This window comes from Triturus cristatus, chromosome 3_2, assembly GCF_964204655.1.
Source record: "Triturus cristatus chromosome 3_2, aTriCri1.1, whole genome shotgun sequence".
Taxonomy (NCBI): Eukaryota; Metazoa; Chordata; class Amphibia; order Caudata; family Salamandridae; genus Triturus; species Triturus cristatus.
The window spans coordinates 558,095,885-558,123,781 of NC_140584.1; positions in this window are offsets into that span (position 1 = coordinate 558,095,885).

The window sequence follows — 27,897 nt, forward strand, 5'->3', positions numbered from 1 at the left end:
TTTTCACTACTTGCACTGAGGCTCAAGACACCCTTGCTACGCCACTGATTTTAAACATCACTTCCCAGGTTTTGCACAATATTCAATACGGATATTAACTACACAGGCGTTTTTTAGGCCATATTAAACACTAGTGCCTTTCAAACAGAAAACGAGTCGGCAGTGCGACCATTTAATACAACACACAGTTGTCAGTGCCAGTGTCTGTGTCAATCAGATTAGTTCATCTCTGGCTATTTTTCCCGTTTTCCCTAGTGACGCTTCTCCGCTCCAAATTAAACTTTCGGCATGTGAAATTAATGAAACACATAACCCGTTGCTTGCTTTCTTGTGCTTAGCAGTATCTTGCAACCTGGCTGCCCAGTAGCATCTTTTCTATAAAACAAATATTACGTCGAGTGTACGGTGTGGCACACCGTTATTGTATATGGAGAGCTGCCACAAAACATTATCACAAAGGCAAGACTGAAAGTGCAAGTGGTTGCACACAGTGATTCCTCAGGTTAACACATAACCAGCAATTTAGTGGCACATTGTAGGCACTCGTCATTTTCATAAGGCTTAAGCATCTCATTCAGGCGCGGCCGGCATGACTGGAGAGGGTACGGGGGTTAATTTAATTAATAAAAGAACTTACCAGGCATCTTCTCCCATCCCGCGTCACATCCCGTCTGCTCTGCAACGTGGTGGAAGTAACTTCTCCCCGCTCTTTTCGTTTGCCAATTAGGAGACTGGGGGGCTGGGCGGCTGAACCTGGTTTACTCTGTCCTGGTATTTGATAGGGCATGGGGCGACTTTGCGCAAAACGCATCACCGCCCGAGCAGGAGCCTATCTTCAAACTCCTGCTCTACACAGGGCATGCGCAGCAAACCTAATGGTTTGTGAATGTGAGTGAGGGGCTTTGCTCCTCTCTCACATGCGCAGACCATCTTTTGAACTCCTGCTCGTCTCTGCCTGCGTGCGCTGTGCGTGACATGCGCACAGCGCACTTTCACCAATGAAGCGCACAGGCGGCCCGGAAATGTAAACAGACGAATTGTAAGCTGTCAATTCGTCTGTTTACATTCCTGTTCACCTGTTGCCCGATTCTTTTGTGGGGCGCTGCCCCAACTGATAAGTGCTGTTGGTCCGTTTTAACTTCCACTTTCGTTAGCCATCACAAGTTCCGTTCTTGCTCCATGTTCTGTGTATTATGGCATCTTTTATTTTTCGGACTTAGAAGCCGGAGTTGTAAAGGTTTATGGCAATTTCCCAGTTAGGACTTAGGGAAATGTTTGATGTTTGTATTTCATTCTTTACTGCGCCATTTGTATGTTTTCCGCCTGCACCGAAATTTGTTCCAATTAAATCTTCCATGAAAGCCAGGTTTATTGGTAAATGGGCATCACACATCTGCCAGGGTGGGTGCAATTTCCAGCTCTGGTGCTGATGAGCACGGCCTGAAGGAAGCAAGGCTATGATCTACTATCAACGCCAAACTGCACCTCTGTGATCTCTGAATAAGTCAATCCTTAGATTTCACGCTATAGAGCTCTTTTCTTAAAATAAGTGCTCTTAATATTTTTTTTAGCACTTTGTTACACATAGATTATTATGGCAGTTTCTGAATTTGAAGTAAGCAAACAGAATATCTTGCGCAGTCCGTTCCTGATTGGTTTGGATATGAGCAAAGCATTGTGTCAAAAATAAAAAAAAATAAAACATATACATACGTTTCAGTAACAATGTTTGTTCGGCATACCTTTGTTAAATTATTTACATATTCATATTTGAACGCTGGGCAGCTGAGAGTAAGTGGTAACAAATCATCAGAATTAAGCAAATCCCATTCACAAGACCTCATCCCCCAGATATATGTAGTATGTATTTATCGATCAGGGGGATGGCTAGACATCTGTGTACCTCCATAATTACCTACCAGGTGTTATGTTAGACTGCCTGATTCTCACATAGTTGCCCATATCTCACAGGGACTGCTCATTGATACTTCACAACAAGGGGATTAGCGTCTTTGTGTTTCCAGGGGGAGGCGGGGATAGAGGGGTCTAGTCAGAGCACAAGTCCTAGAAAAAGAAGTGAGGGGGACTAACCTAATTAATCAGTATGCAAGTGGCATCACAGCGCATGCCATTGCGGTGCATGTGGCGCGTGACATCACAGCGCGTGACATCACAGGAAGTGGCATCACAAGAAGAGACATCAAATCTTAAGCCCTCACATATATGTTTAGCAGGTCTATAATGAGTACATTTGAGCACCTTTCGAGTATACTTGCAAACCCTCCTGATTTAGGCAGAAGATTGATACTTTTGTACGCTTCACATAAACCAATGTTGCCTTTTGTCAGCATAAAGCTTCCTCTACCCATAGTGCTATAAAAGAAACATTTGTGATATTTAAATTATTACAACGCTTCCTCAGGGGTAGTAAGCGCTATAGAAATACTTTTTATTTTGTGCAAATACTGGGAAAGATCAACACATCTGACCTTCTTACAGTGCATGCATATCTCCTAAACAGAGCCTGAAAAAAGTGAAAAGCTGCCACTCAAGTATGTGTGAAGTTCTAACAAGGTGTGAGCCTTTGTTTCCCCACTGCTGCATTTGCTTCGAGGTGTGAGGCTCCTGACTGCTGCCAGCCAGGAGACTTGCACAAAAGGAGGCCTGATGACCCCTCAAATTCAGCCTTTGTTATGGGCCCAGCAGGAGTCCGAAATAAGAGAGCCCTGTCCCGTCCCCACCTGCACGTTGTTGCGACCGAAAGCAATTAACAATGTGCAGATCAACAACGTGCAGGCGCTGCTGAAAGTGTCCCAGTGTTTGCAAATTACCTGGGACGAATTCAGCATCTTTTTCAGTGGGGCCCAACTTCTTGGCAGGATGGACGGCATACACCCTGTGAAAAAAGCGGGTGGACGCCATCCACCTGTGTGTCCCCCTGACTCGTGCCCTGGGTCCAGTGCTTAATTTAAGCCAGTGGTTTCCAGTGCTCGTAACCTGCTCTTAATTACCAGCACTGGCACATATCAGAGTCTACCACATGGTGGTGCTGTTGGTCAAATTTAGAGATAAGCACCACAAGATTTGACTATTAATTCAATATACATCAATAATTACTAATAACTGCACCCAATCCATTTTTATAGCTTCGAGGCCTGAAATAGTCTGAATTATCACACTTGTATAAGTGTGATGCTTAGTAGTTTTTTTAGTACTGTAATTGGCAGCGCTGGCAAGGGCAATTCAAGCTATAATGCCGTCCTGACAAGGGCCCTAACACCTATCTTTTTATAAATGAAGCACTGTGGGGGTTCTAAATGTAATTTGACATCTATGAATGACAAATTGGTGTCCCAGTCATGACCAAGTGCCTTGCCTTGCATCATGCCCCCCTTTTCCTCAGTGCCATAGCTGCCCCTTAGCATCAGCCCTTCGTTTGGGATCTAAAAGCTATAGCCTTCCACCTGGAGCCGTTCTTGCTTTCCAATACATTGCTATCCTACGTTTCGCCAAGAGTAGCGCAAGATGTATGAACTGAAGTATAGTTTTGGTTTCCTTCAATCAATCAATCAATGTGAATTTGCAGAGCGCACAGCTACCTCAAATAGAGGTATCCCGGCACTATGCAGAGATTGCAGAAGAGGCCTATCCAACCACTTGTAACTATCCTTGACTAAAGAGCCAGGTCTTCCTGAAATCTTGTTCCGACTCCATCTGGTGCAAGTGAGGTGGCAGCAAGTTCCAAAGTCTGGCGGTCCTGACCGCGAAAGATCTTCCACGAAGACGAGACTTAGCAAAACGAGGGACACAGAGCAGACACTGGTAGTTTGATCTCAATGTCCGTTCCTGACGATTCGGACTGAGCCTAAGCTTCAGGTAACCTGGGCCCAGGTTACAAACGGCTCGGAAGGCCAAGGTCAGAGTCTTGAATTCTGTTCTCTTGGCTACCGGGAGCCAGTGTAGCTGCCTCAAGTGTGGAGAGATATGATAGCAGAAATGAACCTGCCAAATTAGTCTTGCTGCCGCATTTTGGACCATCTGTTGTCTATAAATCAGGTAGGCTGGCAGCCCCAGATATAGACTATTGACGTAATCCAATTGAGGAGTCACCATTGCATGAACTATGATCCTGCAGCTATCCTCCGGCAGTAAGTCAAGGAATTTATTTATGATTCTCAGGTTCCCAAAGCAAGCTGAATAGATCTAGCGTACTTGAGCCATAAAAGATAAATCTATTTCCCATTTAATTCCTAGATTCTTTGCTATCTTCGTGGGGGCCGGTGGTGAGCCCAGTTCTACAGGCCACCAGAGGCCCACAGGGGAGGAGGAGCCTGACTAAAGAACAGGACCTCCATCTTATCTGCATTTAATTTTAGGCAGTTGTTGTTCATCCATCTAGAAATGTCCTTCAGGCACTCCTTGAATCTGAGGAAGGTGGCCTCAGAATGTTCTTTAAAAGAGAAGACCAACTGGGTATCATCCGCATAGGAAGCTACTCCCCCCCCCCCTTCTGGATGCGATGAGAGTAGCAAGTGGTACCAGGTAGATATTAAAGAACAATGGACTCAAAGCAGAGCCCTGAGGCACTCCACAACGTAGGGGTTTTGATGCAGATCAAAAAGGTCATAGAAATACCTGTTGGGAGTGGTCTTTAATATAGGAATGAATCCAGGAGAGTGCCACCCCACAGTTACCCAGCTGATTTAGTCTATCCAGTAGAATTAGGTGTGCTACTGTGTCAAATGCTGCAGTTGGATCTAAAAAAACTAGCATGGCGGAAGCATCCGCATCCACAGTCATTTTCGCAGATTCTGCCACTTCAACCAAAGCTGTCTCAGTGCTGTTACCCGACCGGAATCCAGATGGAGAATCATGCAGGAGGTCTTGCATATCAATAACTTTGGCTAGCTGACGTTACACCAGTTTCTCTAGCATTTTTGCAGGTGCCGGCAAGAGGGAGAACGGTCAAAAATTGCTGAGCACAGCAGGATCCGCTTTAGATTTTTTCAGTAAAGGTAGTACAAATGCTTGTTTCCAGGTAACCGGAAAAGTGCCATTTTTTTAGCGAGGTGTTCCAGATCTTGTTTAGTGCCAGATTTAGCAAATGGGCCAAATATCTAAAGAGCTAGGGAGGGCAGGGATCCTCTTGGGAGCCTGATTTGCATCACAGGATTCCAGTCAGGGATTCCTTGTGAGTTATAGGGAGAAAGTCCAAGAAGGAGCCATGGGAGTTCCAGTTTATAATTTGCTGCATAGCTGATACCTCAGCCCCAGCCGGAAATGAGGAATACACTTTTATGATTTCTTCCTCGAAAAGTCTGACAAGCTTGTGTACAGGGAGGGGGAAGGGTAGATGATACCCTCCAATGCTGAAGGATTGGTAAAAGATCTAACGAACTTAAAAATGTCCTTTGCCAAGTTCTCCGAACTCTCTATGCGCCTCACCAAATATTCTCTCCTATAACCCGCATCAGTTTTCGGATATTCTTCAGCACCTTCTTATAGACATTTTTTGTTGCTGGAGTGTAAGTTTTCCTCCAGCAGTGCTCAAGCCTCTTGCACCTACTCTTTTTCATTCTAAGGTCTGCTGAAAACCACGGGGCAGAGGGGGGACCTTCTAGGGGTTGTGACTGGCCAAATGGGTGCCACTGTATCAAAGCAGAGGAGATCCACAAGTTAAACGAGATTGCCCGACAGTTGTGGCTCCATTGCTTGTAAAGCTGACCCCAGGGTGTCAACTGTTACCTTTTTCCAATTCCTCTTTAGTTCTATTCATTTTCCCTCCAACGGCAACTTGACCCAATAGGCACATTGTCTGTGTGGTGTCCAGCCATTATTTCTTCCCAAAAGTATATAACAACTTTGAAGCTCTACGCTACATGTAAAAATCTGCCAGTGTTCACTGGCTCCCGTGGCAACAATCTGTCATCGCTGAGTGCATCTTATCCAGTATGATGGTGTCAAGTAGGTCTGATTGAAATAATTAAATTGTATCCGTTTTATTCTAGCTTTTCTATACACATTCTCAGTATAAAATCCTGTCAGAGCTGTTCAAATGCATATAGCATTCTCATTTAAAATCTCCCAGGGTATCTATGCCTGCCTCCGACCATGGACGGGTGTCTCTGGTGCATGCAATCTGTTGAAAATGGGGGAGGCGCCATAACGGGATAGCATGAGGGCAAACCATTGAGGTGCAAAGATTTTTCAGCTATCTCCACCAGCAGTGTTTGGCTGTGTTGACGGGCCATTGGTAAGGAGACAGGCATCTTTTTAGATTCAACAAGACCTCTAACACCAAATATCTAGAAAGTCCTGTACATAAGTCTTTACCCACTGAGTCCATGGACCCTTCCAACCACTGTAAATGTGTTGACAGATAGCATAACTCATAGGGGCATATTATCAAGATCGGCGTTAAAGTTACAGCCGCTTTAGCGGCAGGAAACTGCCGCTAAAGAGGCGATAATGGGCTTGATAATATGCCCTTGATAATTCCAATAGAAGCCCATGTTCAGAACATGGGCTTCTATTGGAATTATCAAGGGCATATTATCAAGCCCATTCTCGCCGCTTTAGCAGCAGTTTCCTGCCGCCAAAGCGGCGATAATTTTAATGCCGTTCTTGAGAATATGCCCCATAATGCGTTGCCCATAGCCCTCCCATGTCCAAGCACCTTTGGGTTCCACACAGTCCCACTCGTTTTCTCTTGCCCCCTCAAATCAAGTCACTATGCGAAATGTTCAGTTCCATAAATATCACAGATTTTAGTGCCTTAAAGATAGCAGAAAAGTGGTGCAGCAACGAGGTAGCATTATATTTTATCCTATTGCTATCCTGCCAATAGGAGAAAGGAGCGACCTCTTCCAGAAAAGAATGAACTAATGAAAAGCAATTATGGCTTTCTCCACATTGCCTGCCACCAGTCTTGCATTTTCATGACAAATCTGTATTCTGAGATACCTGAAAGTCTCAAATTTCCATATCAAAGACGTATTCAGTTGCAGCAATAAATCTGGGGCAGATGGGATCCATAGCATGAAAATATATGATTTTCCATAATTTACTTTGAGCACAGATACCTGGCTAAACCTCATTAAAACATGTATTATGCCTGGTACAGTATGCTCGGATCCTGCAAATACAATATCGCGCTGTCAGCGTATAAAGAGATACCAAATGGGATGATGGACGGAGCGTTTGAGCAAATCAAACACTCACCCCATCAACTGATCTGGGTTTAATCCGTCATCATTCTTTTGCTCACCCCACCATACCAGCGTATAAAGATGCCTCTTGAAAACTGCTTGTTAATTTAACACCGACTCCTTACCTTGAAGCAAGCAAACCAGTGGCTCCATGGCCAGAGGGAACACAGCAGGAGACATTAGCCACCCCTTCCTGGTGCGTCTACCAACCATCCATTTCTCTGACATTATCTGCTTGGTTGGTAACTGTATGAGCGACTAGGTGTATCTGAACCCATCTCAACAATAGTCGGCTAACACTGATCTTCTTAGGAACAGCGAAGAGATAAGGGCAAGAAAGCATATTAATGGCCATTTCTGTATCCAGTGAGGGACCGACCGAGAGCATGCTCTCGTTTGACACCCTATTTAATATGTGAAAAAAAGTGTGCCACATTAATGTGTGTATTCCTGCAATTTGTTTTTTTTTTCGAATAGCCGCGAGATGAGCTTTTTCTGATTTCTAATCGATTTGAACGCAATTGGTTATATGGAGCTTTTGGGCCCGGTCAGAGGCTACCCTTATGGGAGCCCTAACGTCACCCTGTGTAGGTTGCCCCCTTTTGCTTCTCTGTCCTGATGAAGACACACATGCAAGGATATTAATTCACATTATGCAACAGTCGAGTCCAAACGTGACAACTCCTTTACAACCTTGATTCAAAACGTTGAGACCCATACGAACGGTGTGACCCAATTTAGACACAATCGCTCCTCACTGATGGACTTTCATTTCTTAATCAATAAGTGTTTTCGAAGGGGCTGGCCATAATGGCTCAGCAAGAAGATGGTAGCCATTGTCTTAGATGGACTTTCATTTCTTAATCAATAAGTGTTTTCGAAGGGGCTGGCCATAATGGCTCAGCAAGAAGATGGTAGCCATTGTCTTAGATTAAAGAGAATAAATTATGTCTAATGAGAATACTTTGATTTTTCTCTTCATCACATTGCACCTGAGCACTTCTTTCGATCATTCTCTTCTAGGCACTTTTTGGAGCAACCTTTCTCTTGAATGTATATATATATATATATATATATATATATATATAGATAATTTTTTTTCACTGAAAAAACATAGGTTTTACAGACTTTATAGTTAGGAATTAGCATTTAAAAAACCTTAGTTGAGCTAACTATAGCTCGCGCGCCCGCAATGCACTGCTGATGATGCCACATATTACATCACTTATGATATGGTCAGTGACATCACTGATGACATCACTGGTGACATCTCAAATGACATCACTGATGACATCACTCATGACATCATCCAGTGAATGTGTGTTTCTATAAAATGTAAATATGTTTTATATATATATGCCAAAGTGTATTGAAGAATGAATGCATTTACAAGTGCCTAAAGGAATTATTTTGTATGTATGTGACTGACTGTATAAGTGAGGGATTGAACGTGTCTTACTGAATGCATGGGTTACTGACTAAACTGTGTAAAAGTCTGTATTAGTCTCTCCATTGGTGTGTAAGCAACCGCATGGGTTGCTGAATACCTACATGAGTGTCTATATAGGTTATTGGTTTTTTGTCTGAGTATCTGTATGGGTCCCTGAGTGTCTGTCTGGGTGGGTGGGTGTATGAGTCTGTGCATAGATGTCTGAGTGGGTGATTCAGTGGTTGTATGGATTGAAAAGTGCATCTGGAAAGAGCTGTATGGGTGAGGTAGTGTGTCTATGGGTGTTTTAGTGAATTAATAAATGTCTCTGTGGTATATCTGTGACTAATTACATATGTTTTAAGCCACTACATGTGAGTGTTGGAGTATATAAATGAGTATACGTGAGACCAAGGTATTTCAAGAGTGGGTGTAAAAATAAATGTCTGCTTCTATCAGTGATTGTATAAGACAGTAAATATGTGTTACTATCTGTATAAATAAGTGATGTGGTATGTCTAAAAATAACGAAGTTGGTGTGTATAACTGTATACATAATTAAATGGGTATGTGATTCATTCTTTGTATTACTGACTAGGCGTGTGAGTAACTCTATGGATGAGTGGCAGCGTGTGACAGCATGTATAGATGTATGAGGGCATCTTATAGTCCTCTATTGATGAGTAACTACATGTATAAGTGACTGGATGTGTGTGTAGACCTAGGAAATAGTGAGTGCTATGTAGTATATGGCATTCTTCTGTGTATGGTTTCAAAAATAGTAGTCAGCATTTTAGAATGGGTGTATCAAAGTTTATATTAGAGCATCAGTATGTGCATCAGATTGTCACATGGATGATGTCATGAGTAATGTCATGAGTGCTGTCATTTGAGATGTCATCAGTGATGTCATCAGTGATGTCACTGACCATGTCATGAGTGATGTAATATGTGACATCATCAGCGGTGCATTAGGGGCGCGCAAGTTATAGTTAGCTCAACTAACTATAACAGGCGAATTTCTCTGGATTTAAATGAGTCAAATGTTCAACTAACTATAACGTCCCTGAAACCTATGTTTTTTTAGTGAATTTCAAAGGTTTTTTTAAATGCTAATTCCTAACTATAACGTCTGTAAAACCTATGTTTTTTTCAGTGAATTTCAAAGGTTTTTTTTAAATATTAATTTCACATTTTAATATTTATAAAACCAATATTTTTTCTATTATATTTTAAAATATTTTGGAACTCTATTGTACTTCTTGTTTTTAAATTTAAAAATCATGTAATATTTTATATTTTCCCCCAAAAATATGAATATATTTTTTTTGGGGGGGGGGGGGACTGCACTCCCATACCGGTAGCGTACCAAGCTCCATCACCACTCGAATCCTATCTGCCATATTGCTAAACTCGTAAATGATGCGCATTTTGTATCCGACAAGTTTGTGGCACTGCGTCCCGCGTAACATCATATACGCATGAAGTCACCCCAGGTACTACTTTGGTATCCGACAGGTACGCAGTACCAAGCCACGCATTACATCATATATGTATGGGGTCGCGCCTGCTACGCATTGCGTATTCAACGAGTACACACTGCCAGGCCCTGTGTTACATCACAGACGTATAGTATCGCGCCGGGTACGCCATTCCATTTTTTTTTGTCTCAAAAGTATATCTAAATACCTTTAAACAGTATATGAGAGCACGCGAAAATCGAAATTATTTTAAACATTTATATATTTCTAACTGTAATAAACTTATATTATGATAAATATATTTTGTCAAAATCGCGTTGGGTGCGGCCTCCTTGCCCGCTCGGTGCACGATTGCCATGTGACCTTAAAAAAAAGCATTTGATTGGTTCAGAACATTTCCCATTGTAACAGTTGTACGACCCCACCCATTTTACTCATTCTCTCTGCAGCGTTTGATGAGAGACACCTCTTCTGCTTAGAAAGCTTTTTTGAAAAGTGTTTTCCTGTATACACATATCTTATACTACACACAGCATGCAACGATCATCTTGATCAATATTCATGCTCTGTACATTAGCCTTCCACGTGTGATTGCCATGCATCTCAAACTTTACATCAAAAAACAAATATGTGTTACACGATGCCCCTGGTGTGTGTGTCTGCACATTATTGTGCTGCCTTTCGGCCTGGGTATTGCTGGCTCTAAGGAGCATCATCAGCCACGGGCAGATTGCACATCCTAGATCACATGCCATCTCATTGCCGATAGTTTCCGCCCTCCCAACACATGCTACACTAATCTAAATTGCACACTCTGCGAGGTCAAAACTACAAAAGAAACACACATAAGTACACTTCCTGGCCAGGTAGGAACTGAACAGCGCCCAAGTCCCCGGAATTATTATTCACACCCCTACGCTGGCCAGGCGTACGCAAGCCCAGCCCACTTTGCATACGTATAAATAGGATAACTGCAACGCCACACGTCCCTCTTCTTCCACACTACCTCAAATTATCACAATGCGCAATAAAAAAAAGAAATGGATCCATGAGGTGTACTCCATCCTGGCAATCAACACGGGCTCTAAATTGTGAGCCCTACTGCCCGTCGTCTACGAAAGGGATGGATGAGGTGTACACTCTCCTGCAATCAACACTCCATCTGAATTGTGAGCACTGCTGCCCGTAGTATTTGCTCACACAACAACGACAGCAGGTAAGCAGAGCGACCTGGGTGCACAGGCCCTCCAATTGAGCGCGCTGTGGCGAGAGGGGTGGGGTGCTTCAGCCTAGCTGCGCAGGTCAGAACAAACAATATTGCCATGTGTTATGATGTGATCTTTGACCTCATTCAGTTAGGCCTGGGCCAAAATTCCGTTCCGTTCACGGAAATTGCGATAATTTGGCATTTTCGCGTTCCGCGGAAAGCGCGAAAATGTCAAAATTTCCACATTCCACAGGTTAGCGATAATTTTCTTGCTCGCGCTGTAAAATAATACATTCTCACGTGCGCGCGATCGCCTTACCTGAATCCCCGCGTTTGCCGACAAGTTTTCCCGATCCGGTCGCGTTCTCCACGAGATGTTGTATTGTTGGTAGCCATTTGCGCTGTCTCGCGACAGTTCGCACCCGCAGTAACGTCATGCGTCACGCCATCACGTCTTTCTTCTCGCGATCATGCACCGCGAGACAAGTGAAAACAAGATGGCCGCGCCCGCGAGCAACCGCATGGGTAAGTTGGCGAGCCGCAACAACGCAAAAAATACCGCAAACGGGCGGGAAAAAAACTTCTGCATCTTCGCGATATTTCCGCGTGTTTGCGGAGATTTTTAACATTTTCGCGATAATTTGCAAAAGTGAATTTCGCAAATTCCGCCCACCCCTACATTCAGTCACATCTCTGTCTCATTTTAAAGACCTGCTATACCATAAGGTAGGGCTGAACCTACGGGCAGCGCTGCCCTACAGACACCTGTTGAGGGCGGTTCTGTGGGAGGGGTGGGGTGCATCACCCAGAGTGCGCACATGAGAAAAAGCGATGTTGCCATGCATAATGATGTGATCTCTGACCTCATTCAGTCACATCGGTCTAATTTAAAGGACCTGCTGGACTGTACTGGAGGCCTGAGCCAGCGGGCAGCGCTGCCCTACTGACACGTGGCATTGGCTTTTAGGACACTGTAGTGAGCTCCTTACTAAGTGTACATGCACACAGGCTCCAGCCACTGCATTACACGCGCACATTATGCTTCGAGCATGCGATCTGTTCCTTTGTATGTGAACATTGGCATAACATATTAATATTTAACCTTGTGTATTCTCGTGCACTCGAACTCCTCTTTGAACCACGATTACCACTAACAGTTGGTAGATCGTACTTCAAAAACGAAGGATGCACTCAACTCCTATTTTCTATCAAGCTTGAAATAAACCTTCATTTACCTCCAGACGTTTCCACCATTAAATTATTTCTCCCTTTTCCGAAATTCCATTGATTGCCAAAAGAAGGGCGGAGTGGGAGCTGACCCCGTAATGATGCCCTGGCATTCTGACACCTTCCATCGTGGTATCAAGACACTGTCCCTGACCGGAGACCTGGTTTATCGGACAAACATTCCCCGGAATAGGAGCTTGCACCAACACGTCGTGGGACACATCAGTGGTGGCAGGTGAGCAGTGAAGCCTCGGTGTGCAAGACCTACAATTGAGCCCAGTGCGGGGGAAGGGGTTGGGGTGCATTACCCTGGGTTCACAGGTGCATGCAAGCGATTTTCCAGTAGCTAATAATGTAGGACTATATTATCAAACAACGGCGAGAATATTATCACCACTTTAGCGACAGGAAACTGCTGCTAAAGCGACGATAAGGGGTTGACAATATGCCCTTGTAAATTCCCATAGAAGCCCAGGTTCACACCAGAACCAGGGCTTCTAAGGGAATTCACAAGGGCATATTATCAACCCCTTATCGCTGCTTTAGCGGCAGTTTCCTGCCGCTAAACCGGCGATAATGTTATCGCCCTTCCTTCATAATATGGCCCATAATCTCTGGCCTCATGTATTTAATTTTAAGGACTTGCTGATCCACACTCTTTCTCGCAGACCCCAGTGTCCTAGACAAACAGGTGATGGAGGTTAACACTAAGGGCTGGGTGCAATAGGCCAACGCTCTGTCTCCTCCTCCCTCTCTTCTTTTGACTCTCCCTCCCCTTCTCCCTTCCACCCACTCCCCCTGCCTTCCATTCTCACTATGGTCCTTTCATTCAGACCACCTTTCTTTACCTCTTCCACATAGCACACATACTTAGGTTTCATTTTTGTCTTGCAGGTTTCCTACGCTGCTTCCACTGGAGTCCAACCCACTTTTTTTATTATACTGTTCGATTAAAGTTACATTTCTATTTATTTCTGTTTTAATAAAGGTTACTTATTTTTTCAAATAAATAACTGAGTGTATAGGTCTTCTTTTTCTGATGACACTTGTCTATTGTTTATTGTGAAAATCATATGTTTATAGGAGATTTTAAGGACAACATTATTTAATATTAGAGTGCACCTACCAAACATAATCTAACTGTCTATTAGACAAATGAAGCCTGGGTACTTGTACAACTGCAAGAGTTCTATGAGTGTATCACTTTATAACACCATAAGTACTGCCCGTGTGATTACAGAACAAATAAGGCACTGCCTAGGACCACCGAGGATTCAGGGACTGCCGAGGCCCACACTGCATATTTAAATAAAGACCCAGAGTGTGGCGATCCCCGGACTTCAGTTGGCCTCGAACCCCTGAACAATTAGTAAACAATACCCGGGAAGGTGGCGCTCCCCTAGGTTGCAAAACGTCTCTGTGCCCTTCCGCACCTAATTTACATGTGACATTAAGATCCCCAGTCCTGCAGAGACCCCACAATATAATAATTGGATTGGCCACGGAACATTACCCACCCACCAGGGGCCTCATTTAAAAGAACGGGTGAGACCCCGCTTTTTTTTTGTTTTGTTCTTTTCTCTCCCTTTTTACCATCAGGATCCCCTCTATTACAGCGTTACGAGGTTTTCCTCCTCTCGCTTCAAGTAGTCAAATAAGTATTTGCTATCACAGGGTGAAAGCCATGCACCACCCTCTAATAGCAAAAACAAATGTCCAGCGAATGCACATCCCGGGACATTGTATGAGCTGCGCCTGAGAGGTCGCCCTCCCTACTACCATGATGCATTTGTTAGTATAAACGCATACTAACACTACTTACACACGTGTAGTACAGCGACCAGAATGTAGTGAAGAAGCAGAGGAAGCGCAAAATCTAAAGATATAAATCCTACCAGAAGTCAGATGACATAGTTCAATGAGCCGACGACCCTGGCATGAGTAGAAACAGCTACACGAACAAAACGGGTCTTCAGCACAACGGAAGCAATTTTGAAATATTGCTGAGTGGTGCCTTCTTTTTGCCTTCTCCCACTCGTCGCCAAATTTATGTAGTGAAGAGGCAGACAGCAGTGAATCCAATAAGTAGATTTATTACAAGAAAACAAGACACCTGAAACAACCACCGACAGGAACAGACAGCAAAGCAGCCGTCTAATCCAGCACCGTGTACAAACTCCGCAAGGTTCCCCTCATGACAGCCCTACATTCTAACATTACATACTGAGGGCCATATTATCAAGGAACGGCGTTAAAATTATCGCCGCTTTAGCGGCAGGAAACTGCCGCTAAAACGGCGATAATGAGCTTGATAATATGCCGTAGAGAATTCCAATGGAAGCCCATGTTCTCGTGTTAACATGGGCTTTTATTGGAATTCTCTACGGCATATTACCAAGTCCATTATCGCCGGTTTAGCTGCAGTTTCCTGCTGCTAAAGCGGCGATAATTTTAACCCCGTTCCTTGATAATTTGCCCCTTAGATTTTAGTAGAATTACATACTAACATTCTACTATGACTTACAATGGAATACTACACAGAGCACATGACTTTACAGCAATGAGCTCATAGTTTCATCCACGAGTCTTGACACCGGTAGGGGACAGACTTTCGCTTCCCACTCCCTATATTGTATAAACGTAAACTAACACTTCTTCCACAAATATGCTACAGCGCCCAGAGCACATCACTTTACAGCAATGAGCTCACAGTTTAGGCTTGCGGTTTAATACCCGAGTCTTCACACCAGTAGGGATGAGTAGTTTGCTTCCCACTCCCTATATATTATAAACGCTTACTAACACTACTTACACAATTAAACCACAGCGGCTAGTATCCTACACCGCCCAGAGCCCATCACTTTACAGCAATCAGCTTGGTTTCATCCACAAGTCTTCACACCGGTAGGCGTAACTACTTTGCTTCCCGCTTCCGGTATACTATCAACACACAGTAGCGGTCAGGAGTTCGCTTGCCACTCCCTGTATGGTATAAACGCCTACTAACACTACTTGCACACGTAAGCTACAAACACCAGACCACATCACTTTACAGCAGTGACCTCATGGTTTAGACTCTTGGTTTCATACCCGAGTGTAGCACCATATCATATCACCACCATGCCACTCTGAGCAACACCGCACTTTCAGACTGTTAACAGTGATAACTACCTACTGTCGACCGCCAGTAGGTAATCCAGAACAAATTACAATAGTTATTTGATTCTTTTAGCTTTCAAAAATTCTCTCCATTACCTTCTTTCAACTTTTCCATATAAGTAGTTTTTTTAATATTCAAGTACACATCGAAGTCAGAAATGCAACGTATTCTATCAACACACTTTCTAGAACATTCTACAATACGCAGAGGTTAAAAGTTCATCAATTTTTTAAACCTAACGATATTTTTTTGCAACATTTTCTCGAACATTTAATGGCACGTGCAGGTTAAAAGTTCACGATTGCTTTAAGTTTGAACAGTGCCTTCCAAATGCAAGTAGCAGGTGTGGTTGAGTTGAGCAAATTTTATCCTACAATATGTACTATAATATGTACGTGCAAACTGCTTTTTCTTAACAAATCACAAACATACTTTTCCACAAAACGACTGTGCACCCTACTTTTAAGAAACAATGCTTTTCATCTTCTAATCAGGTACCGTTTTGTATGTGAAAAGAAACTAGTTCCCCATCTTTAAACATATCTCTTATTCTACGAAGGAACTGCATGAGCTACAGACATCTTTCCATACCTTCCAGCCATACCTTCAAAATGCTAGTGTGGATCATAGGACATGGCTATGTTTTCTGGTGCAGGAGGTATGCAGAACAGGAGACGTATTGACTTAGACATAGGTTTACAAAATGTGGACATTAAATGGTTTGGACAGAGAGGATTGAAGTGGCACCAATTGTTACCTTTGGTTGAAACCTGTTTGCATCTCCAACACCCTGACCTCATGATTGTGCACTGTGGTGGAAACGACCTAGGCACATTGACTGGGGTAGATTTGGAAATGCTTATGAAGGACACCTTTGGACAATTGATGTTACTTTTGCCTCAAACTATCTTTGTATATTCCAATATATGCCAAAGACAAAAGTGGAAATGGTCCAAACACTTTTGTCCTCAGATTGAAAAGTCCTGGAAAAAAGTAAACAAACCTGTCTCTGCATACCTCAGAGACCACAAAATGGGGTCCATATACAACAACAACAAATGTTTTGATATGGCGGATATATACAGAAGTGATGGAGTACACTTCACAGATCAGGGAAACCGAGTTTTCCTGAATAACTTGGAGCTGTGCATCAGCACTTATATGTAGCTCCAACTAATGAACACAAGGGCTCTTTTTAGAGCCAACCTATAACTTACAACATAGGCCCGCTATTTTAGGGCCAGATAACGCCAACTCCCACACCCTCGCCAACATTTATTCTCTACACAGCTGTGGCGCAGCGGCCAGACCATCTCACTTTGCAGCACAGACCTCTCACTTTGATCCCCAGCTCTACTCACCCATAGGGGTGAGTAGTTTGCACTCTACAAATACCATATTGATTTACCTTCGCACTCCCTATACAACACCACCTAAGCACCATACACAAGCTACAATGTTCTAAACAAAAGTTCATCCAAGTACCTATAACTACATGCTGACACTACTTGCACAGATGTGGCACAGCGGCCAGAGCACATGACTTCACAGTATATGACACACAGTTTGGGCTCACGCTTTAATCCCCGACTACGGCAGCAGCTCAGTTTAGCAACATGATACTCTAGACAATACCTCACATATATTCCGTACACCAGGACTTTCATACCAGTATGGGTCAGTAGTTCATCCTAGTAGTTATAAACACATCCGGACACTACTTCCACAACTGTAGTGCAGCGGCAACGGCACATGACTTCACAGCATTAGACACACAATTTGGGCTCACACTTTAATCCCCGAGTCCCGCACCAGCTCACCTTACCCGCATCAGACTCTACCCAATACCTCACTTAATTTCCGTAGCCCACCACTTACACACTGGTAGGGGTAAATACTACGCTTCGCACCCCCTCTATAGCACACCCTAAACACCCCACAGAGGTTACAGTGCTCCTACCCTCCTATTTCCCACATTTCCCCACCTTTTTTCACCTTACTCGCTTCAACGGAATCACAAAATGGCGGCCAACACTTCCTAGTTGCAACCGCTCCACCGCTCACAGCCAATCAGCAACAAGCTCATGCTCGTAACGCCTCAGCCAATGAGATGGCAGAATTCCCAAATATCGATATCTGTAAATTTCAATATTTCTCAAACATCTACTGAATGAATTTACACCAAATAAACAAAAGCGTGCTTTCTAGACCAAGACCCTTCTCCCTGCCAAATTTGGGGTAATACCGTTCACCCGTTCGACCTGTAGCCTTGTCTAAAGTTTCCTATGGAAATTTACATGGAGAAAACACGTTTTGGGACCCCCCTTTTTTCTCGGCCCCCTTCACGAATCGCCCCCAAACTTTCATCATATCAGATGATCTCAACAAAGAATTTGTTTTGAAAATGTTGCGAAGATTTGTCAATCGGCGCCAAAGTTATTGGGAATAGAATGTTGCTATTTTCCTATAACTTGGTCCTAACTATAACCACCTACTGGCGGATGGAGTTTGAAAATTATATAGAAAGTGTCTTCATTTCAGTGCCATAATTTGACCCACTGGTGCAAGAGATAGGGTATCCAGCTGATGCAAAGTTGAACCACTTCTGCTGTATTCAAACGTACGTTCCGGCATCGGTGAATTGTATATTACATGTTACAGTTGCATGTGAAATAAACAATAGCTATTACACTTGAATGACTCCATATTCTATAAAGAAAATGAAGGTAGGATGCGATTACCACATGTATCGTTTAAGAAAAGAAAGAAAGAAAAAAGAAATTGCAAAATGTAGTCATCAAACTTTTTATGTACCTTGGCAGTGCTTTTTTGCAACAGAAAATTAGCAACAGTAGAATAGTTAGCAATCTGTTGTACAGTAGATTCAATGTGGTACATGTCAGAATTGGTACTAGTTCTACCCACATTGGAACTTTGAGGATGAATACAAACATTTTGCTTCTGAGAAGCACATTCGGTACCTTTGTAGTCAAACCGTACATTATTGTCTTCAGCTGTTTCAAAAAAACATTCTTGTGTAGAGAGGTAAAGCATCGAGCTTAGACAAACTCCAATTGCTTCTGCTGTAGTCAAATCGAAGCTCCTGCATCAGTGAATTGCACATTATATGTTACAGTTCTATGTGACCTACAGAATAGCTATTAGACATGAATAAATACATTGTATAATGAAAATAAAGGTAGTTTATGATTACCACACTGTGCCAACCAGTTCCTAAACAAAGTCTTCTTTTTACATTTTTATCGTGAGGTTCTGAGCAAAGGCTGACTTTGAGTAAATTTGTGTGAAAGGGCTTTGTGAATAACAGGCAGGCAGAGAGGTGGGTGCTCAAAGAATAGATCTGGTTTCTAAATGGGTGCGGGTTTAGGTTAATTTTGGTAAATAGTGTATTTGCATAGGCCATACATCACTGATTCCTGGTTAGACTGGAGACGTAAGGGGGAATAGTTATTATATCAAAGTAGTAGGATTGAAGTGTATTATAAAAAATGTAAAGGAAAATGGAAAAAAAAATGGAAAAAAATCCATTCAAGAATAATGTGAGTTTCTTACAAGTCTTGGAGATTCCAGTCCAGAAGTTCTTCAGCTGCTTGAGATGCGTAATGTTCCCAGAGGCTATTGTTGCCATCGTGTGAGAAAAGTGAAGCGATCCAATTCATATCCTCGAAGGGACAGTAATGTTCCTCGAATGTTGGAGCGTTAATTTGAATGGGCAGGCAATCTGCGATGTTGTGAAAGGTCGCACGTTGCAGGAGATCTTTCGCAGCTGTGCAGAAATCCCATTGCGCTGCGATTCCTTTTTGCATTGCATTCGCCATTGCTCCGCTGCCAGAACAATCAAGTTCATGGTTTTCAAAATACTTCATTACCTGCTGGATATCTGGAGCAATTGTTGAGATGTTGGCAAGGCATACATCCATTCGCCAGTCGAATAGGCAAGTTTTGCAATCAAACGATGGTTATACGCATATTGCATAAGTGTAGATAAATGTTATGTTGTAGCTAGCTCTGATAATAGATAGAGGCAGGCAGCCAAAATGTTTTTCAGTTTTTTTACAGTATTGATGCAGCTTGGCGTAGAGGCGTATTCTGTCGGACATAGTTGTTACCAGAGAGAGCGCAGCCATTTCTAGAAGTAGAATTAGTAGTAGGATGACCGCAAAGAGGGTGAGAATTATGGGCACTGTTCCTGTTATTCCAGAGATGATCGAAAGAATGTCTGAATGTAGTCTGGTATTGAAAGAAGAACAGTTTGAAAGCGTGTTAGAAGGCTGTAGGAGACCGTGTTAAAAAAGTGTGCCAGACCTTGAGTGTGACATGTGTTGAAAATTGGGTAACAATTCACAAAGTGTAATGGGAGGTTCGTATTTAAAAGGGAGTGTATTTTACTTGAAGTTCGTGGTATCTGCAGTCGATAAATTTATTTTGCAGAAGTGAGGGACACTTCTGTTGTGAACAAAAACGCTTTCAGTTTGGTTTGTTTAATTAAATCTGTTTTCAAAGTAGGGATTGAAGGTCAAGTTGAAGTGTGGGAGTTAGTTTGTGTGGGTGGGAATAGACATTGCCACAGAAAGTTACTCGGTTTGAAACAGTAAGGACATACGGTATGCCAGCTCACATTCCGTAGGAGTGCATGTTATTGAGAAGCAGATAACTGCTGTTAGAAAGCTGTGTGAATGTTGGTCTGATTGTGGGAGTTGGCGTCCTTTTAAGAAAGGACGCAAGACTGGGGGCTGCAAGCTTAGAAGCGCCGTGTAGTTGGACATTTTTGGATAGTAATGAATGACTGCCATTGTGGTCGCACTTTTCACCTGTGAGAAAAACTTCTGTATGCTTTAACCCCTTCAGCGCTCATGACGGAGCCACTCCGTCATGAGCCACGGGTGCCGTGTGCTCATGACGGAGTGGTTCCGTCATGCTGCGGCCGTTGGCCGCCGCTCCTCCCACGCTGCGCTGATTCCCCGCCTGTGCGGGCGATTAGCGCAGTGGGCGGAGTCATCACGGAACCACTCTGTCATGAGCACAGCTCAACCGTGGCTCATGACGGAGTGGCTCCGTCATGAGCACAGCGCCACCGCGCTGCCCCCAAACCCCCCCCAGCGCTGCGGCGGAATTCCTGCCGCAGCCAAGGGGTTAAAACAGCGATATGTAAATGGGAGAAACGACTGCTCGTGAATAAACGCGCTACTTCATATAATCACATACAACATGACAAACAACATGTACACCTAGCAGACACAACAACACTACGTACTGTGGGAACCATGGCTAGCCATGTACACAAACCAAACATGGCATGGCACCTCTGCCACACAATGCAGAATGCGGGAAGAGATGGGAGCAAAGTATGTGCGAAGGTGGCAAGTAATTCTCGATTATAAAAGTATGCAATGCAAAGTCTTGAGGGGATGTGTCCCGGACAGACTTGAGTATGCAGAGCACAGACATGTACATGTCAACATACACTGATGGTCTATTGAGTGAAGTGGACAGTGGACGCAACCATGATAGTACAGTCAGTAGGGAAGATTATGGAATGGTAGCGCGTACGTGCCTCCTCCCCTCCCCAAATGTTTAGGGAAGAGGGCTGGCTCGCCATGCGCAAGGCTAGCGTAGGGGATTGAATAAAAGGCACGTTTCTTTGGGTGTGGTTCTCTTCCGGATTGGCGAACTTGTCTGCCAGGTCTGCGCAGCTTACAATGCTGTGAGCGAAGGTGGGTGCGTGAATGATGCTCTCAGCCTGCTGGTACTCAGAAACCGTCATGGCCGCTGTGACGCATATATGCCCCACAGTTCACCTTTCGACACTGCTGTATGTGAAAGAGGGCTGACGACATGCCGGCGGAAGGTTCTGGGCCGAGGTCTGCGAGCTCGGAAGGCTCCTGAGATTAACGCTGGCTACCGCGACACAGGCACACAGACCCAGCCTGAGGCCCAGGAGCGTGGAGTGCTCTGTATAATAGTAACACAGAAGTCCAACAGGTACCGACAGTGGAGCTGTGTTTTGATACCATAGTGGACGATGTTAGAACTGTATCTGAGAGTGGAGATGAAGGTACTCCCTTCGACCAGCTGCAACCAACTCTGGGTCCCAACAGTGGAACGGTGTCTTGATCCCATAATGGACGATGCCCGATATTACCTGCTGCTGAGTTTTCAGAGAACTCCCTCCGTTGAGGTGCATCACACTCTGTGCTTCTGTAGCTAACTGCTGTACAGGATTATTGGGCTTTGTTGACTACAGTCGGTGGAGTACACGGCGGTACAGCAGGTCCGAACAGTGGAACGGTGTCTTGATATCACAATGGACGATGTTAGAACGGCATCTGAGAGTGGAGATGAAGGTACCCCCTCTGATCAGGTGCAACCAACTCTAGGTCCGAACAGTGGAACGGTGTCTTGATCCCACAATGGACGATGTTAGAACTGCATCTGCGAGTGGAGATGGAGGTACTCCCTTTGACCAGCTGCAACCAACTCTGGGTCCCAACAGTGGAACGGTGTCTTGATGCCATAATAGATTATGTTAAAACTGCATCTGAGAGTGGAGATGAAGGTACTCACTTTGACCAGGTGGAACCAACTCTAGGTTGCAACAGTGTAACGTTGTCTTGATTCCACAATGGAAGATGTCCGATATTACATTCTGCTTAATTTTTACAGAACTCCTTCCGTTGAGGTGGATTAGGCTCTGTGCTTCTGTAGTTAACTGCTGCACATGATTATTAGGCATGGTTTATTGCAGTTGCTGGAGTACACCCCGGTACAGCATGTTCGAACAGTGAAACGAGGTCTTAATTCTATGATTTAGGATGTCAGAAGTTAAAGTGTGTGATGATTTTTGTGTATAGCTTCTGATGAGGCGCAACCAACTCTAGGTACCAACAGTGGAATGGTGTCTTGATCACACAATGTACGATGTACGATATTACCTGTTGCTGGTTTTTCACACAACTACGTCGGTTGAGGTGCATCAGATTCTGTGCTTCTGTAGTTAAGTGCTGCACATGGTTATTGGGCTTAGTTGACTGGTATTGCTGGTATTGCTGGAATACACCGCGGTAGAGCAGGTCCAAACAGTGAAATGGGGTGTTAATTATATGATTTAGGATGTTAGAAGTTACAGTTTGTGATGATTTCTGTGTACCCCCTCCGATGAGGTGCAAGCAACTGTAGATCCCAACAGTGGAATGGTGTGTTGATCCCACAATGGATGATGTTAGAACTGTATCTGAGAGTGGAGATGGAGGTATTCCCTTCTACCTGCTGCAACCAACTCTAGGTTCCAAAAGTAGAACGGTGTGTTGACTCCACAATGAACGATATTAGAACTGCATTTGAGAGTGGAGATGAAGGTACTCTCTTCGATCATGTTCATCCAACTTTAGGTCCCAATTGTGGAACGGTGTCTTGATCCCACAATGGATGATGTCCGATATTACCTGCTGCTTGCTTTTTTCAGAAGTTCGTGTGTCGCGGTGCATCACAGTCTGTGATTCCATAGCTAACTGCTGCACATGATTATTGGGTTTGGTTGACAGTAGTCAGTGGAGTATACTTTGGTACAGCAGGTGCAAACAGTGAAAAGGGGTCTTGATTCTATGATTGAGGATGTCATAAGTTAAAGTCTGTGATGATTTTTGTGTACCCCCTCTGATCAGGTGCAACCAACTCCGTGCTTCCAAATCCAACGGTATGTGGCGGTGAGTTGTGAATGACCACTGGATTTGGTGTAGACTGCAGTTCGAAGGGTTCACAATTTAGATTGTGTGGTGATTGTTTAATTACAGAATCCAGTAGTTAAGTAATTAGAACGTCTATTGAAACATACACAATATTGTTTTAGTATACTTGCTTCAAGAAGTTTTTTATATCAGTTATAGGTTTAGTGAAATGACCAAATTTATCTCGGAAGTCCAAAGGAACAGTGAATAGTGTAGACTGTGGAGAGATGAAATCCCAATTTGAATTGTTTTGATTTATTCATTGTAGAGTTTTCTGTAATTTATGTTGTTTTATTTTGTAAAGAGGGAGTGAGAAAAAGTATTGATGGTTGTGTGTGTGAGTACTGCTTTTAATTAACAATGCAGACAGGAGTTGCTAATGTAGATGATACAGTCCTGTAGGAGAAGAGATTGCTGTGTGCTCTGTCTGCACTACTCATACACATCATTGTGGGCTCTGCACATGTGTTTTTTGCTTCGTGTATTGCAAACCGTAGAGCTCAAGTCAATGCAACGTGGCTGTGGGCCCTTGCTGACCGCTCTCTCAGGCCTATACTGCAGACTTCAGTGTCCGCATTTGACATTGAGTCGGTATTATAGATGATGCAGTCCTGTAGGAAAAGACATTGCTCCAGTGCACTCTGTCTGCACCACTGATATGCATTATTGCAGGCTCCGCAGTCCGCACATGTCTTTTTTGCTTCGTGCATTGCAAACTGTAGAGGTCAAGTCAATGCCATGTGGCTCTGGGCCCTTGCTGAACGCTCTCTCTGGCCTATACTGCAGACTTCAGTGTCCACATTTGACATTGAGTTAGTATTATAGATGATGCAGTCCTGTAGGAAAAGACATTGCTGCAGTGCGCTCTGTCTGTACCACTGATATGCATCATTGCAGGATCTGCACACGTTTTCTTTCTTCGTGTATTGCAAACTGTAGAGCTCAAGTGAATGCCAGGTGGCTGTGGGCTCTTGCCGACTGCTCTCTCTGGCCTACACTGCAAACAACAGTGTTCAGAATTCAGATGGAGTCGCTATTGTAGATTAGGTAGTTCTGTAGGAAAAGACATTGCTCCAGTGTGCTCTGTCTGCAGCACTCATACGCATCATTGTAGGCTCTGTACACTTTTTTTTGCTTTGTGTATTGCAAACTGTAGAGGTCAAGTCAATGCCACGTGGCTGTGGGCCCTTGCTGAACGCTCTCTCTGGCTATACTGCAGACTTGTGTGTTCACATTTGACATTGAGTCGATATTGTAGATGATGCAGTCCTGTAGGAAAAGATATTGCTCCAGTGTGCTCTGTCTGCTCCACTCATATACATCATTGCAGGCTCTGAATACGTTTTTTTTTAGTTTGTGTATTGCAAACTGTAGAGCTCAAGTGAATGCCATGTGGCTGTGGGCCCTTTTGACCACTCACTCTGGCCTACACTGCAGACAGCAGTGTTCACAATTGAGATTGAGTCGCTATTGTAGATGAGGTAGTCCTGTAGGAAAAGACATTGCTCCAGTGTGTACTGTCTGCACCATGCATATGTATCATTGCAGGCTTTGCAGACTCTTTTTTGTTGCTTCGCTGATGACAAACTGGGTAGGTGAAGTCACTTTACGTATCTGTGGGTCCTTTGTGACCGCTCTCTATGGCCTACATTGCAGACAGCAGAGTCCATAATTCAGATTGAGTCGGTATTGCAGATGATGCAGTGTTGATGGCAACGGATATTGCTCCTAGTACGGCCTGTCTACAGCACGTATTATCGGTGGCTGTGCACATGCTGAATGCTTTTAATGTGGTTATGTGAGTGCACTAGAACTGATAGAGCGTTTATGATATAATCTGTTTGTGTATTATTTCAGATCTATTGATTGTGTGTCAGTATACCACAAGTTGTTTTTCTTTTACGATGGAATTATTTCTGTATTATTTCACATCTACTGTCCCTACCTTACTGCAGCATAAATTACTGATTCTTTTAATATTGAATCTCTGTGTGTGATCCAATGATTACTGTTGTAGTTGATGCTAGCAGCAACCATTGTCTGAAGGCTGGTTTAGATTTACCGCACGCACATCCAGCACAGACGTCACTGGATATGTCACCATGGTAATTTAAAGGAGTTGAGCCTATGTGCCCGTATCCACTTCCACTATCTATCTGTGTCCGTGTGTTCATTATCTATGCATGATACTGTCTCTGTGCCGTACTCTATTATGTTGTATTGTGGACAGCGTATTGAACCATGTTACCTGTGGTATTGGAGAAAATTTCAGTAATGTAATTTTTAGGTGTATGGGTATCATAGGTGGAAGGCTACTTTACAGAGCATGAATATTGATGAAAATGATGGTTGCATGTTGTGTGTAGTGTAAGATATGTGTCAGTCACTGATGTCACTGACCATTTCATGAGTGATGTAAAAAGGGGGGGTCACAAAACGTGTTTTCTCAATGCATTTTCCATAGGAAACTTTAGACAAGGCTACATGTCAAACTGCTGAACGGAATTACGCCAAATTTGGCAGGGAGAAAGGTTTAGGTTCAGAAAGCAAGCTTTTGTTGAAATGGTGTAAATCTGTTCAGTAGTGTTTGAGATATTAAAGGAAAAAAATATACATCTGAATTAAACTCTGAAGTATCTAAATGGCGGCACTCTGCCATTGAAGAACTTCTTCCTCTAACACGAAAAAACTCCTCATCTCACAGACCTCCTGCGCCTTGGTATTCTGAAGATCTTAAGCGCATGAAAACTAACTGTAAGATCTTTGAGAGGAAATGGAGATGTTCCTACTCCGCTTCCCGTAAAACAGCCTACAATGAAGCCCTCAGGGACTACCACCATCATTGTAAAATAGCCAGAGCTGCTTATGTCTCAAAGACAATAATCAATGCTAAAAACTGTCCCCGTACTCTTTTTTCGGTCGTGAAGAGACTAACTGGAGCTGACACGATACCAACATCTCCCGTACTGGAAGAGGCTCAATGCAATTCTGTGGCGAACTTTTTTATATCTAAAGTAGAGCGTATCTACGACTCACTAAGTACTCCTACACCCTATGATACCTCTCTGTCTGACCCCACTGACCCCACTCCCACTCCGGACTCATCACTCCTTTTAAGGATGAAACTTGCAAACTGGCTTCCTTTCGACGATGCCTCTTTTTCCTACTGTTTAAACAGCATTAAATCTGGCTCCCCGCTGGACCGGGTACCCGCTAAAATTTTAAAATTACTTGGTCTCAGCCCACGTCAAGTGCTAATGCAACTTCTTAACTCTTCACTTCTTGAATCATATGTCCCTCAGGAGTGGAAGCATGCAATGATAATTCCGCTACTAAAAAAGGCTGGAGCGGATATTACCAATTTATCTAATTTCAGACCAATCTCATTGCTTCCCACTCTATCAAAAATCTTAGAAAGGCATATAAATACACAATTGTCACTTTTCGAGGAGAGCTCGGGCTTTTTACACCCGTCCCAATCCGGCTTTAGAGCGCATCATTCAACTGAAACCACCCTCCTAGGAGTCACCGAGAGTCTGCGTCACAGTGTCGATCGCGGAGAAACATCAGCCCTGGTCCTTCTCGATCTCAGTGCGGCGTTCGACACTGTGTCTCATTCCATCCTCCTCACGACTCTCTGGTCCCTGGGAGTAGAGGGTATGGCGCTAGCCTGGATAGCTTCCTTTTTAAAAGATCGCACTTTTCAGGTGTTTTCTGCTTCTGCCTCTTCCACAACCTATCCTTCGGCGTATGGTGTTCCCCAGGGGTCGATACTCAGCCCCTTACTTTTCAACATTTATGTAAGACCTTTAGCCACTATTGTGGAGGAAGCTGGCCTCACATTATTTTCCTACGTCGATGACTCTCAGATCATTTTTTCTCTCTCCAACAAAGAGTGTAATAACATCTCTGCTCTGAAAGAAGGTTTGATCCGTGTCTCTAAATGGATGAAGAGAAACTTTCTGAAGCTCAACGGTGACAAAACCGAAGTAGTGATACTAGGTAAAAACAAGAATCTCTGGGGCCCCCACCATTGGCCAGATGATATGGGACCAAGTCCGCAACCTGTAACTGCAGTTCGTAATCTTGGATTCATCATTGATGAGAAACTCACAATGAGACAGCAGGCTGTAAAAGTAGCCTCTCTCTGTTTTGCCACCTTGAGATGGCTTCAGAAGATCCTGTGGATGTTGCTCCCTTCCACTCAAAGAACGGTAGTCCAGGCGTTGGTCGTTTCCCGCCTGGACTATGGCAACGTCCTATACCTTGGAGCCGACCTAACACCTATTAAAAAACTTCAGGTTGTGCAAAACGCCTCTGCCCGCCTGCTCTGTAATGTTCCCAGGAGAACTTCCGCTTCCACTGCATTTCGAGACCTTCACTGGCTTAAAATCTCTAACAGAATTAAATTCAAAGCCCTGTGCTACATCTTTAAAATCA